This window comes from Somniosus microcephalus, chromosome 3 (genome assembly GCF_052327205.1).
Source record: "Somniosus microcephalus isolate GS21.2 chromosome 3, FLI_Smic_1.0, whole genome shotgun sequence".
Classification (NCBI taxonomy): domain Eukaryota; kingdom Metazoa; phylum Chordata; class Chondrichthyes; order Squaliformes; family Somniosidae; genus Somniosus; species Somniosus microcephalus.
The window spans coordinates 121068994-121081513 of NC_140989.1; the positions used below are offsets into that span (position 1 = coordinate 121068994).

Here is a 12520-nt window from a genome sequence, read left to right on the forward strand (position 1 = left end):
TCTTTCATTCCTGATCATAGTCAGCTATAACCAATGAAGCAACATTTGTTCAAATTAACACTCCTCTTTCCTATAATAAAAACAGAAAATGTTGGAACTACTTAGATCAGGCCGCATGTATGGAGAGAGAAACAGAGTTAACGTTTCCTATGTTTTGACACTGCTCATGAGGTTTTCCAAACCCACACTTTTTTCTTTGAATCTTCTGTGTATGGCCTCAGCTTCTGTATTTAGTTCCAGATGTGACTGAATCTTTTTCTCTTTCCCATACAAATTACCAAGCCAACTACACTTGAGACAGCCTCACCAGGTGCTACTGAGGTGAGTAATAATTATCAACTGGCACTCACTAAAGCCAAATAACACTTGTTCTAATGATTCCAGTTGTTCAACTCAATATCTCTTGTTCACAGTCCCTGGTTATACCCTGCAAGGAGAACCCATCTGTCTGTCAGTTTGTGGGTTTTAATCCCTTTTCAAAGTTCACTATTTTTAGGTCTTTTTGTTTAGGTGTTCACATCCAACAGAGAACCTGCAATTGTATATCATTTTATGAAGTCTTCAGGATGTTTTGTAGGCAAACATAGCAGCCAATTTGTACCCAAAGTCCCACAAACAGCAAATGAGATGAGTCTGTTACTGGTAGTGTTGGTTGAGGGAAGAATGTTGGCCAGGAGAACTCCCTACCCCTCTTCAAATAGTGCCATAGGATCTTTCATCCTGAACCGCCAGATGAGGCTTTGGTTTAATAACTCATGCACAAGATGGCGGGGTGATTTTCGACTGCTCCTTCAGGTGCTAGAGAGCCTCTGAGGTGGCCAAGATGGGGGTCTTGAGCTGAAACGCAGGTTTAGCCCGTATTTGGCACAAGATGCCATCTTGATGAAGTTGAAGCTTGCGCTAGAAACGACCACCTGGAGGATTGTTGAGGGGCCATTGCCACTTAAGTTGCCTGCTGCACTCATTTTAAGAGGCTGCACGGCATTTTGGTGGCTTGCACTTAACCTAATACCCTTTCCTAACAGCGACCAGTTGATTGGGCGTAAACAACTCGTTGCAGGATTTTGCGCACTACTTAAAGGTACCTTTTACTGTTCAGTTGCTGCTGGAGGTTTGAAGAGTATTTTCTGGGACACTTTTTGTCAAGACTTCACCAACATTCTTAACGAGATTTATTCTGGAAATTCTCTCAGGACTTCACCTATAAAAGTGAGTGCTGTGCTACTCTACATTATTGGACCCCTTAAAGGAGTCATCAGGACAAAGGGAGTGCTTGGTCAAAGACATCTTGCTTGGGGTTTGTTGTGGAGTATTTTAAACCAACACTCGACACAAGGTTTTAGATCGATAGTCAAGTTGTCTTTATTGCACCGGTGGGGAAGCAGTCTGCTCTGTCTTAGCTAGACCTTTCCAAATTGTTACAGAAAACACTACATTTTTACACATCACAATAAGCATGGCCACCTCATGTTAAATTCATTCCTGCCACCTGATTGGATCTTGGCCTGCATGCACCTTCACGGATTGGTTACGAATCTTAATATAAACATGTATAAGCTGCCTCCTCAATCAATCACTCAAATTGCTAAATGCTAATTAAAAGATACCTTGGAATGTAACCTAGGTAATAAAGTTCTTATGGGCAGTTGAAATGCTGGACATCCTGTCTCCATTTAATTGTTTTATATCTCTCAAGATCAGCTATCTTTGACCGCATCTTTATGGATGTGGTCTTTCATGATAGTCCTTACACTATTCAATGAAACTGCCAGCGATGTCAGTTTAACTCTTTCTCCACTGCAATCCCCCCTTTTGGTACTTGGTCCTGTTAAGTCCGTGAATGATTGAGACACGGACCAGCAGGAGTGAAAACAAACAAGTCTTTACTGGTGGAAGTCAATAGTGAAACTAACAAACAGAGGCTCTCTAGCGCCTTTTATACAGGGGTGGTCACTGCCGGTACTGCAGTCTGAGACCAGTTATTCTCTTAAAGGTACATACACAACAGGTCCTTGCCCAAGTTAAACCACATGTATAAGCTTAGGGAGACTCCTTTCATAGTTCCGTTCTTCCTGATGGCATAGGTATCAATTGGATAGTATTGGAGGTAAGTCTCACTCCTTACTATTCCTATGTTTATTACCTGGTACTGTGGGTATGGAGTCATGTCTAGTCCCACCATTGGTATCCGGAGTACCATGCCTATCATTGCTGTCACTTCTGCTTTACATTTTTGTGTCGCTGGATATACTCTGGTCATCCCTTTGAGGATGCAAGCACTCGGAGGGCACGGATTCTGGCTCATGCCATAGAGCTGTGTGCTGTTAATCCAGTCTGGTACCTCTCCTCGCTGTATCTGTGCCAGATTATGTTTTAACTGTCCGGTGATCCATTGGCCATAGGCATGACACAAGCTTCTCCCTACCCTGTCTTTTGCCGGTTCCACATCTCTATGGTTTAGTTTGTTGATAATGCTAGCATGGCCCTCTATAACCTTGATTCCCTCGAGTAATTTCCTTATCGTATGTGCTCCTAACTCTGACCCTTGTCGAACCAAACCAGTTTCCTTCTCTAAAATCTGTTGTAATACCCTTTTGTAGTCGTTCCACACTACTTTGGACTTCTTGTATATCTAGGGCATTAATGAATGATGTCCCCGTGTTTATTCCCGTGAGTATATCGATTCCTAAGCTCCTCTTAATCCTTTGGTGGAATGCAGCATGTCCCCTAAAATTAGTAGCCCCTGTCACATCAGCAGCTTGATTAATTACATTCTTTATCATATATGCATACAATTCTCTAGTTTTAGTAAACCTTTCATAATATCCTGGCCATTGTAACATAGTTAAGTTTATTAACACCGGTACAATTTCGTGTCTCGTTACCATACAATTGTTCTCCCTCGGTAAATAATACTAGTCCATTCATAGGTCCAGGTTTCATATCTGGACATTGTAGCATCCTCGGTTCGCTTGTCTCTTCTTTCTGTGTATTGGGAGCCGTGGATGAGACTCCGAATGTGATTGTTCCATTAAAACATTGTGCTTCTTCATCATGTACTTGTCGTGTAATGTGGGATGTCTCTTCGCTTATTTCGTGTCCCAGCAGTAATCCCACCTTCATGGTGAAGTTTCCCTGTAAATTAAGCAGAAGCCTGGTCGTCACCAGAGGTTAGTTTATCTCCGGTGTTTATTCCATTGTTCCTGTGGGATTTAAGATCAGATGGGTTATTGCTGTATTGTTTTAATTGTGTCCAATGTTTCCATCTACCCTTTCCCCTCATCATATCTATACATGCATATGCATCACTGGTCATGATAACCTCAAATGGCCCAGTCCATCTAGGTGGGAATCCCGATCTCTCTGGCAATATTTTAACAAATACCTGCTCGCCCACCTTGGGTAGGGGCTCCGAGGCCCCCTGCTTGGTGTATTTTTATCTCTGATGTCTTGTTCTTTAATTTCTTGTTTGAGCTCCTTCAATTGATTATCCAATGTTTGTATGTATTTCTTAATGGACTTGCTTAAGGCTGTTTTCAGGGTTCTGTTCATTCACTCTACCATGCCTGAGCTTTGCGGATGATGGGGGATATGGAACTTCTGTCTTACTCCTAGTAGCTTACAAGCTTCTTTCATTACCTTTCCTGTAAAGTGGGTACCTTGATCTGAATCTATTTGCAACGGGACCCACCATCTTGGTATCATGTATGCAAATATTCGGGCCACAGTCTGAGCACTACAGTCTCTGGTAGGGAATGCTTCCACCCACCTTGTAAACTGGTCTATTATCTCAAAACAGTATTTCTTCCCTCTACTGTTAGACTTTACTGGACCCCTACTCAACTGGAGGTTTTCCCAGGGGCCTTTGGGTCGTGGCTGGTGGGCCATTCTAACCTTTATGGGCCTACCTGGGTTGTGTTGTCCACAGATGATGCAGTATCTTGCCACATCTTGTTTTGTTCCATTCCACTCCGCCACCAATCTATACTTAGCCTACCTATCATGCCATTCTGCCCCCCCCCCCCCCCCCCCAATGGTCTGGCTCATGGTACATTTTCAACAAATTCTCCTGGATACAGTGAGGGGCTACCACCCTGTGATCCTTTTTCCATATTCCATCTCTACCTCTGGCTGCACCTCTCTTTGTCCACTGCTCCTGCTCCTCCATTTCGGTCTCCTCTTGGATTCTTTTAATGTTCACTTCCTCTGCTGTTATTCTACCTGCTGCTATTGGTGTAGGCATCTCTGTGTCTGCTGCTGCTCTTGCTGCCTGATCAGCTAACATATTTCCTTTTTGTTGCTCGCTCACTATCTTATGGTGTGCCTTTATTTTAATCACTGTTACCTCCTCATGCTGTGTGTCCTCCTCCGGAGGTTACATGTCCTCTCCTATTCCACGCTATCATAATCATGTACTACCCCAAACGCATATCTACTATCTGTGTGTGTGTGTGTGTGTATATATTTACTCATTTTCCTTTTGCCAATTTCAATGCTTCCGTGAGAGCCACTAGTTCTGCTACTTGAGCTGAGGTTCCTCCTTCAAGCCCTCCCTTTGCGACTGTTTTTCCGTTCTCGGATACTACTGCCCAACCTGTGTGGGGCTCCCCATTTATATATCGGCGAGATCCGTCAACATAAAAGGTGTTTTCAGGATTTTCAAGGGGCGATGCTGATACGGTTCCTCTGACCACTACTTCGATTACTAACTGACAATCGTGTGCCTCACCCTCTGATAGAGTCAACCCCGCAGAGGGAATGCTATGTTCCCTTATAATCTGGACTAATCTGTCCTTGGGTATCAATACTGTTTCCCAAGCCGCCCTCCTTCTGTCTGATAAGCCTTCATTTTGCCTGTGTTTAGCAGGTCCACACTTTTGCTTGTGTAATATCAGCTGTCCTGACATAGTGACGGGCTCGCATATCCGCACCGCCCATGCGGCGCAGTCGAGGGCCGCCACACATCTCGCCATTCCTTTAGCCACGGGGGTTTGTTAGGTGGAGTAATAGGCAATTGGCCTCATATCTGCCCCGTATTCTTGGGTGACTACAGCATTATAGAAGTTCCTGTCTATACTATAATATATATGGAATGGTTTGACTATATTTGGCAATCCTAGTGTAGGTGCAGACGTCAGGGCTGCTTTAAATTTTGCATAAGCCTCGTCCTGCTCCGATACCCATTCTATCTTATCCGTGGCGGGCCTCCCCCCTTTTTAACTAATCGTTGAATCGGCTCTGATTTCCCTGCAAAGTCTGATATAAAATTCCTGCAGTAGTTCAATAGTCCCAACACTTTCCTCACTCCCCGGACGGTCACTGGCCTTGGCATGTCTTTTATGGCTGCCTTTCGTTCCTGCGGGAGTGCCTTATACCCCTGGCTAATTTCGTGTCCTAGATACTTTACTTTGGACAGTCCAACCTGTGACTTTTTGGGGTTCAGTTTAAAGCCAGCTTTCTTAAGTGCCTGGAGGGTGGCTAGTACTGCTCCCATGTGTCCTTTGGCATCCTCTGATGCAATCATTACGTCATCGACATAATTGGAGTAGGGCGCTCTGGTACTGTGATAGGTCTAACTTGTCTAAGGCTTGACTCAGTACACGGTGGAATATATTTGGACTATTGTGGAACCCCTGTGGGACTCTGGTCCATGTATACTGTCTATCCCTGACAGTAAAGGCGAATTTCCCTTGTGATTCCTCTGCCAATGGTATGGACCAGAACCCGTTCGCTATATCCAAGACTGTAAATATCTTAAAGTCTGGTTTCAGACCATTAAATATCTTATTCAATGCGGTCTACACAAATTTACACCAACCAGAATTCCACTGTGGCCACAATAAAAGTCTGGTTTTAATAGGTTAATTAACCTGATAACTCCAATCCAATCCAGATCAAATTTTTTTTTTACCTAACCAGTTTCACTTGAAAAAGAAAGAAACCATAGCTTCATTTTCTTCCAGGCACAATGGCAACTGTGACTTCAAGGCTGAAGCTTATCTTTTGTAAAACAATTAACAAACTTAAAACAACACACGCTTGTCCATCATTCAAGACAAGTCTTCAAAGGGTTAAACAGCTTTTAGCTCTCTGTACAAGAGTGGATGGAGCTACACAAACACAACAGACATTTTCTTTTCAAAGACAGAAAACTGCCACACTTTTAACACTTTCACACAAACTGAGATTCCAGCATTCCTGATTCCTTTCACTCAGCAAATCCTGGATTTTACTTGTTTTGGACAGAAACTGATATCATCTGTGTCGATAAAACTTTAAATTTTTTCCCTATTCACTTTCTTAAATTACTGGTACTCTGGTACAATTTTGGCACCCGTTTTTGGTCCAAATTCGAGTACGTCTACTCAACTCATATGAGTGAGCCACTAAAATGATGGCCTTTTCTTCCTTTTAATTTTGTTTCTTTAGCCCACCATTCTCTTTGCTTGGCCGGTGGGTCGTTCGATTGCCAATCGTTTTTAACCATTTTGTCAATTAATCTTTTATTTTTGTCTGCTAAATAGCGTGTCAAAGACCCCACCGGTCCCCACTCGAGTTTTTCACTTCCCATGGTTAATTGTTGTCAGCGGTACGTCCCTTACTTTACTCTCGTAGAGTGAGACCGTACTTGCAACAATTTTGTTCTGGCGAATTATCAGAGGTATGCTTAGCACTACTTGCAACTTCGAATTGTCAGAAGTATGCTTTAGACTTTTTCTCCAAAGTTAATGCACTACTTGCAAAAATTTTGTTCGGGTAATTTGTTGTCGGAGGTATGCTTACTACTTGCAACTCATACCATGCCTATACTTCCGTGCGTTTCATCCTAACCCCAAGACCGCTTGACTTGTCGATTCAAACCTTTTAGTTCTTTGATTCCAAAGGGGCGGTGGACACGAGACAGTGTTGCCTTGCCCTAACTGTACGTGGTATTTAAAAGTACTCACATTTTTGGCTCAGCTTCACTCGCCTGTGCCTTCCGTCCTTGTGGACCCTGTTCGTGACACCAATTGTTGTGGAGTATTTTAAACCAACACTCGACACAAGGTTTTAGATTGCTGCAGTCCGTGTGGTGAAGGTACTTCCCACAGTGCTATTAGGGATAGAATTCCAGGATTTTGATCCAGTGACAATGAAGGAATGGCATCCATGGTAATGCCACTGAATGTCGATGGGGGGGGTGGTTAGATGCTCTTTTTTGTTGGAGATAGTCATTGTCTGGCACTTGAGTGACAAGTAACCATTCGTGTCGCACAAGTAACCCAAGCCTGAATGATGTTCAGGTCTTGCTGCATGTGGGCACGGACTGCTTCATTATCTGAGGAGTTAGCAATGGAACTAAAGTCTCTGCAATCATCAGCAAACATCCCCACTTCTGACCTTATGATGGAGGGAAGGTCATTGATGAAGCAGCTGAAGATGGTTGGGCCTAGGACACTGCCCTGAGGAACTCCTGCAGCGATGTCCAGGGGCCAAGATGATTGGCCTCCAACAACCACAACCATCTTCCTTTGTGCTAGTTATGACTCCAGCCAGTGGAGTGCTTTCCTCCTGATCTCCATTGGCTTTAATTTTACTAGGATTCCTTGGTGCCACGCTCTGTCAAATGCTGCCTTGATGTCAAGGGCAATCACTCTCGCCTCCCCTCTGAAATTCAGCTCTTTTATCCATGTTTGGACCAAGGCTGCAATGAGGTCTGGAGCCGAGTGGTCCTGGCAGAACCTAAACTGATCATTGATGAGCACGTTATTGGTGAGTAAGTGCCGCTTCATAGCAAAGTCGGCGAGACCTTCCATCACATTGCTGATGATTGACAGTAGGCTGATGGGGCAGTAATTGGCCGGATTGGATTTATCCTGCTTTTTGTGGACAGGACATACCTGGGCAGTTTTTCACAGTCAGGTAGATGCCAGTGTTGTAGCTGTACTGGAACAGCTTGGCTAGAGGCGTGGCTAGTTCTGGAGCACAAATCTTAGTACTACAGCCAGGATGTTGTCGGGGCCCATAGCCTTTGCTGTATCCAGTGTGTTCAGCTGTTTCTTGATATCACGTGGAGTGAATCGAATTGGCTGAAGACTGGCTTCTGTGATGGTGGGGACCTCAGGAGGAGGCAGAGATCGATCATCCACTCTACACTTCTGGCTGAAGATGGTTGCAAACGCTTCAGCCTTGTCTTTTGCACTGGTATGCTGGGCTCTGCCATCATTGAGGATAGGAGTGTTCATGGAACCTCCTCCTCCTCCTGTTAACTGTTTAATTGTCCGCCACCATTCATGACTGGATGTGGCAGGACTGCAGAGCTTTGATCTGATCTGTTGGTTGTGGGATTGCTTAGCTCTGTCTATAGCTTCTGCTGCCATTGTTTAGCATGCATGTAGTCCTGTGTTGTCGTTTGACCAGGTTGGTCCCCTGGCTTGATGGACATTGTAGTCCCCTACCCAGAGTACATACTGTGCCCTTGATACCCTCCGTGCTTCTTCCAAATGGCGTTCAACATGGAGTACTGATTCATCAGCTGAGGGAGGGTGGTAGGTGGTAATCAGCAGGAGGTTTCATTACCCATGTTTGACTTGATGCCATAAGACTTCATGGGTTCCGGAATCAATGTTAGACTCCCAGGGCCACTCCCTACTGACTGTATACCACTGTGCTGGTGGGATAAGACCTACCTAGGGATAGTGATGGAGGAGTCTGGGACGTTGGTTGAAAGGTAGGATTCTGAGAGTATAACTGTCAGGCTGTTGCTTGACTAGTCTGTGGGACAGCTCTCCTACTTTTGGCACAAGTCCCCAGATGTTAGTGAGGATGACTGGGCTGGGTGTGCCTTTGCTATGTCCAAATCTGGTGCCTAGGTGATGTGTAATGTTTCCTTTTTTTTTACATACTGGAGGTACTGCTGCAGCAACAGTATTTCTGGTGTGCATACCTTCACAGTTTAATTTTAATTTGCATAAATACTTGATCTCACTTCATTCGTAGTTAGCCTGACATCAGTAGGGAAAATAATAGCAAAATACTGCAGCTGCTGGAAATCCGAAATAACAGAAAATGCTGGAAATACACAGCAGGCCAGGCAGCATCCGTGGAGAGAGAAACAGTGATGAAGGGTCCCAGACCTGAAACGTTAACTCTGTTTCTCTCTCCACGGATGCTGCCTGGCCTGAGTATTTCCAGCATTTTCTGTTATCAGTGGGGAAAATGCTGGAATCTATTATTGGGGACGTAGTAACAGGGCACTTGGAAAATCAACGATTAGACAGAGTCAACACTATTTTAGGAAAGCGAAATTGTGTTTGACAAATCTATTCGAGTTTTTTGAGGTTGTAACTAGCAGGGTAGATAAGGGAGAACCAGTGGAGATAAGGGAGAACCAGTGGATGTAGTATATTTGGATGTTCAGAAGGCATTCGATAAGGTGCCACATAGGTTATTATACAAGGTTAGAGCTCGTGGGATTGGGAATAATATATTAACATGGATTGAGGATTGGTTAACGGACAGAAAAGAGAGTAGGAATAAATGGGTCATTTTCGGGATGGCAGGATGTAACTGGTGGAGTGCCGCAAGGATCAGTGCTTGGGTCTCAGCTATTTACAATCTGTCAATGGCTTGGATGAGGGAACCAAGTGTGATGTATCCAAGTATGCTCATGCTACAAAGCTAGAAGGGAAAATAAGCTGTGAGGAGGAGGCAGAGAGACTGCAAAGGGATCTTGACTGGTTAAGTGATTGGGCAAGAAGTGGCAGATGGAGTATAATGTGCAGAAGTGTGAAATTATCCACTGGTAGGAAGAATGGGAAAGCAAAACATTTTTTCAATGCTCAGACTAGTAAATGTTAGTATGCAGAGGGATTTGTACACGAATCACAAAGTTAACATGCAGGTACAGCAAGCAATTAGGAAGGCAAATGGCATGTTGGCCTTTATTGCAAGGGGGTTGGAGTACAAGAATAAGGAAGTCTTGCTACAATTATATAGGGCTTTGGTGAGACCACACCTGGAGTACTGTGCACAGTTTTGGTCTCCGTACCTAAGGAAGGATATACTTGCCTCGGAAGTGGTGCAACAAAGGCTCACTAGATTGATTCCTGGGGTGAGAGGGCTGTTCTATGAGGAGAGATTGAGTAGAATGAGCCTATATTCTCTGGAGTTTAGAAGAATGAGGTGTGATTTCATTAGAACATATAAGATTCTGAAATGGCTTGACAGGGTAGATGCTGAGAGGTTATTTCCCCTGGCTGGAGAGTCTAGAACTAGGGGTCAGTCCCCAGATAAACGGTCAGCCACTTTGGACTGAGGAGAAATTTCTTCAGTGAGGGTTGTGAATCTTGGAAATTCTCTACCCCAGAGAGCTGTGGATGCTCAGTCAATGAGTATATTCAAGACTGAGATCAATAGATTTTTGGACACTAATGGAATCAAAGGATATGGGGATAGGGCGGGAAGTTTTAGTTGATGTAAAAGTTCACACATGATGTTATTGAATAACTGAGCAGACTTGAGGTGCCATATGTCCTGCTTCTATTTCTTAAGTTCGTAGAAGGAAGCTAATCTTCGTATTTAAAGTTGAGCTGCGGTATAAATTAATAAAATTGATCAATTTATTTTCATGTGGCAGTGCTTCAACTTGATTGTCTGATTGCTCAAATAGTTGCTCAAATAGTAACGTTGAAATACCACTATCAACAAAATCTCCAATTTTTGTCAAATGAGCCTTGTTTAATCAAAGTATACATTTATTGTTTGAACATTTATTTGAAGTTGTGGCTGGAGCAATATGGTTGAATACAGAATGTTTTTCAACTGATGAAACCGATCCCATATTACATCTTCTGTAATGTGGGCTAATATCACTTAAATTATTTCTTGGACTAAACAGCCCAGAAGGGGGCTATTCGGCCTGTCGTGCCTGGGCCTGCTCTTTGAAAGAGCTGCTCAATTTAGTCCCACACCCCAGCTTTTTCCCCATAACCCTGCGAATTAGTTATTTTCAAATGCATGTCCAATTGCCTTTAGAAAGCTCCCATATAATCTGATTCCACCACCCTTTTCAGGTAGTGCGTTCCAGATCATCATAATCCTCAGAATTTATCCTAATTTCCTCTTTTTTGCCAGTTACAGAGAGACTTGTATTTATATAGTGCCTTTCACAACCTCCGGACGTCCCAAAGTGCTTTACAGCCAATTAAGTACTTTTGAAGTGTAGTCACTATTGCGATGTAGGAAATGCAGCAGCCAATTTGTGCACAGCAAGCTCCCATAAATAGCAATGTAATTATAGAATAGTAAAGCACTGAAGGAGGCCCTTCAGCCCATCGAGTCTGCGCTGGCTCTTTTGAAGAGCAATCCAGATAACAACCAGATAATCTGATTTTTAGTGATGTTGATTATAAATATTTTAAATTTATAACCTCCTGGTTATCGATCCACTTGCCACTAGGAATCATGGCAGCATAGGGAATGGTAGTGTAGTGGTAATGTCACTGGGCTAGTAATCCAGAGGCCTGGACTATTGATCCAGAGATTTGAGTTCAAATCCCAACACGGCAGCTGGGGAATTTAAATTCAGTTAATTAAATCTGCAATAAAAAGCTAGCATCAGTAATGGTAATAATGAAACTATCGGATTGTTGTAAAAACCCATCTGGTTCACTAATACCCTTTAGGGAAGGAAATCTGCTGTAAATATATTCAAGAAAGAGTTGGATATATTTCTTAAGGCTAAAGGGATATGGGGAGAAGGCAGGGACAGGGTACTGAATTTGGATGATCAGCCATGATCTCATTGAATGGTGGAGCAGGCTCGAGGGGCCGAATGGCCTACTCCTGCTCCTATCTTCTATGTTTCTAATTACACTTGGATGTACGTCTTCCATATTCCCCCTTGAGAAATCTGTGTTGGAAGATAACAAATAGCTCTGAATAGGTTAAATCCAAGCATTGGAAGGGCAAAGTCTTAAGTCCAATTTTTGTCACCACGCCTCGACATTCAAGATCCATCCATGTCTGCTGATGAGTTAAATTCTGAACACTACTGGAGCTCCCACTGCACTTTTCCAGAAAAGGTTGCTCTGTAATGCTTTGAAGTCACTTTTATGTCAAAGAACCACTCTTGGTAATTTTGCACCATTAACACACACAGTCCTCTGCTTAACAGAAAAAACAGAAAATTCATTGTGGCTTTTCTTGCGAGCCCAATGGGTTAATTTGACAATTCCCGAATCCCTTCTGTCACTGTAAGGAAGCATCCACTCAAATTAAGAAACTTAAAATGTAATATTGCCCAAAATGTTTACATTCAGCAATGCAAAAGTCATTTTTTTGTGAATTAAAAAAGTTGCTCTTGATACAAGAAGCAAAAAAAAAGCGCACAGATGTTTGTTGAAAGAGTTAACATTTTAAAAGAAGGCAAACCCAGACATTATCACTCGATGTCAGCTTGTCACACAGCTTCTACATGCAAAGGGTGGTACAAGTTTGGAACTCTTCTGCAAATGGCAATTGATGCTAGGTCAATTGT

At 43.2% G+C, this 12520-nt stretch overlaps 1 protein-coding gene across 1 annotated transcript in view; it reads left to right on the top strand.

Annotated features, from left to right (window-relative positions):
* The first annotated feature begins 285 nt into the window (after window positions 1-285).
* sod2 (superoxide dismutase 2, mitochondrial) overlaps window positions 286-12520 on the top strand; it is a 50108-nt gene continuing 37873 nt past the window's right edge. The window contains exon 1 of the mRNA XM_085981547.1: window positions 286-321. The gene's annotated coding sequence lies outside the window, so the exon portion shown is untranslated. The remainder of the gene's footprint in view (window positions 322-12520) is intronic.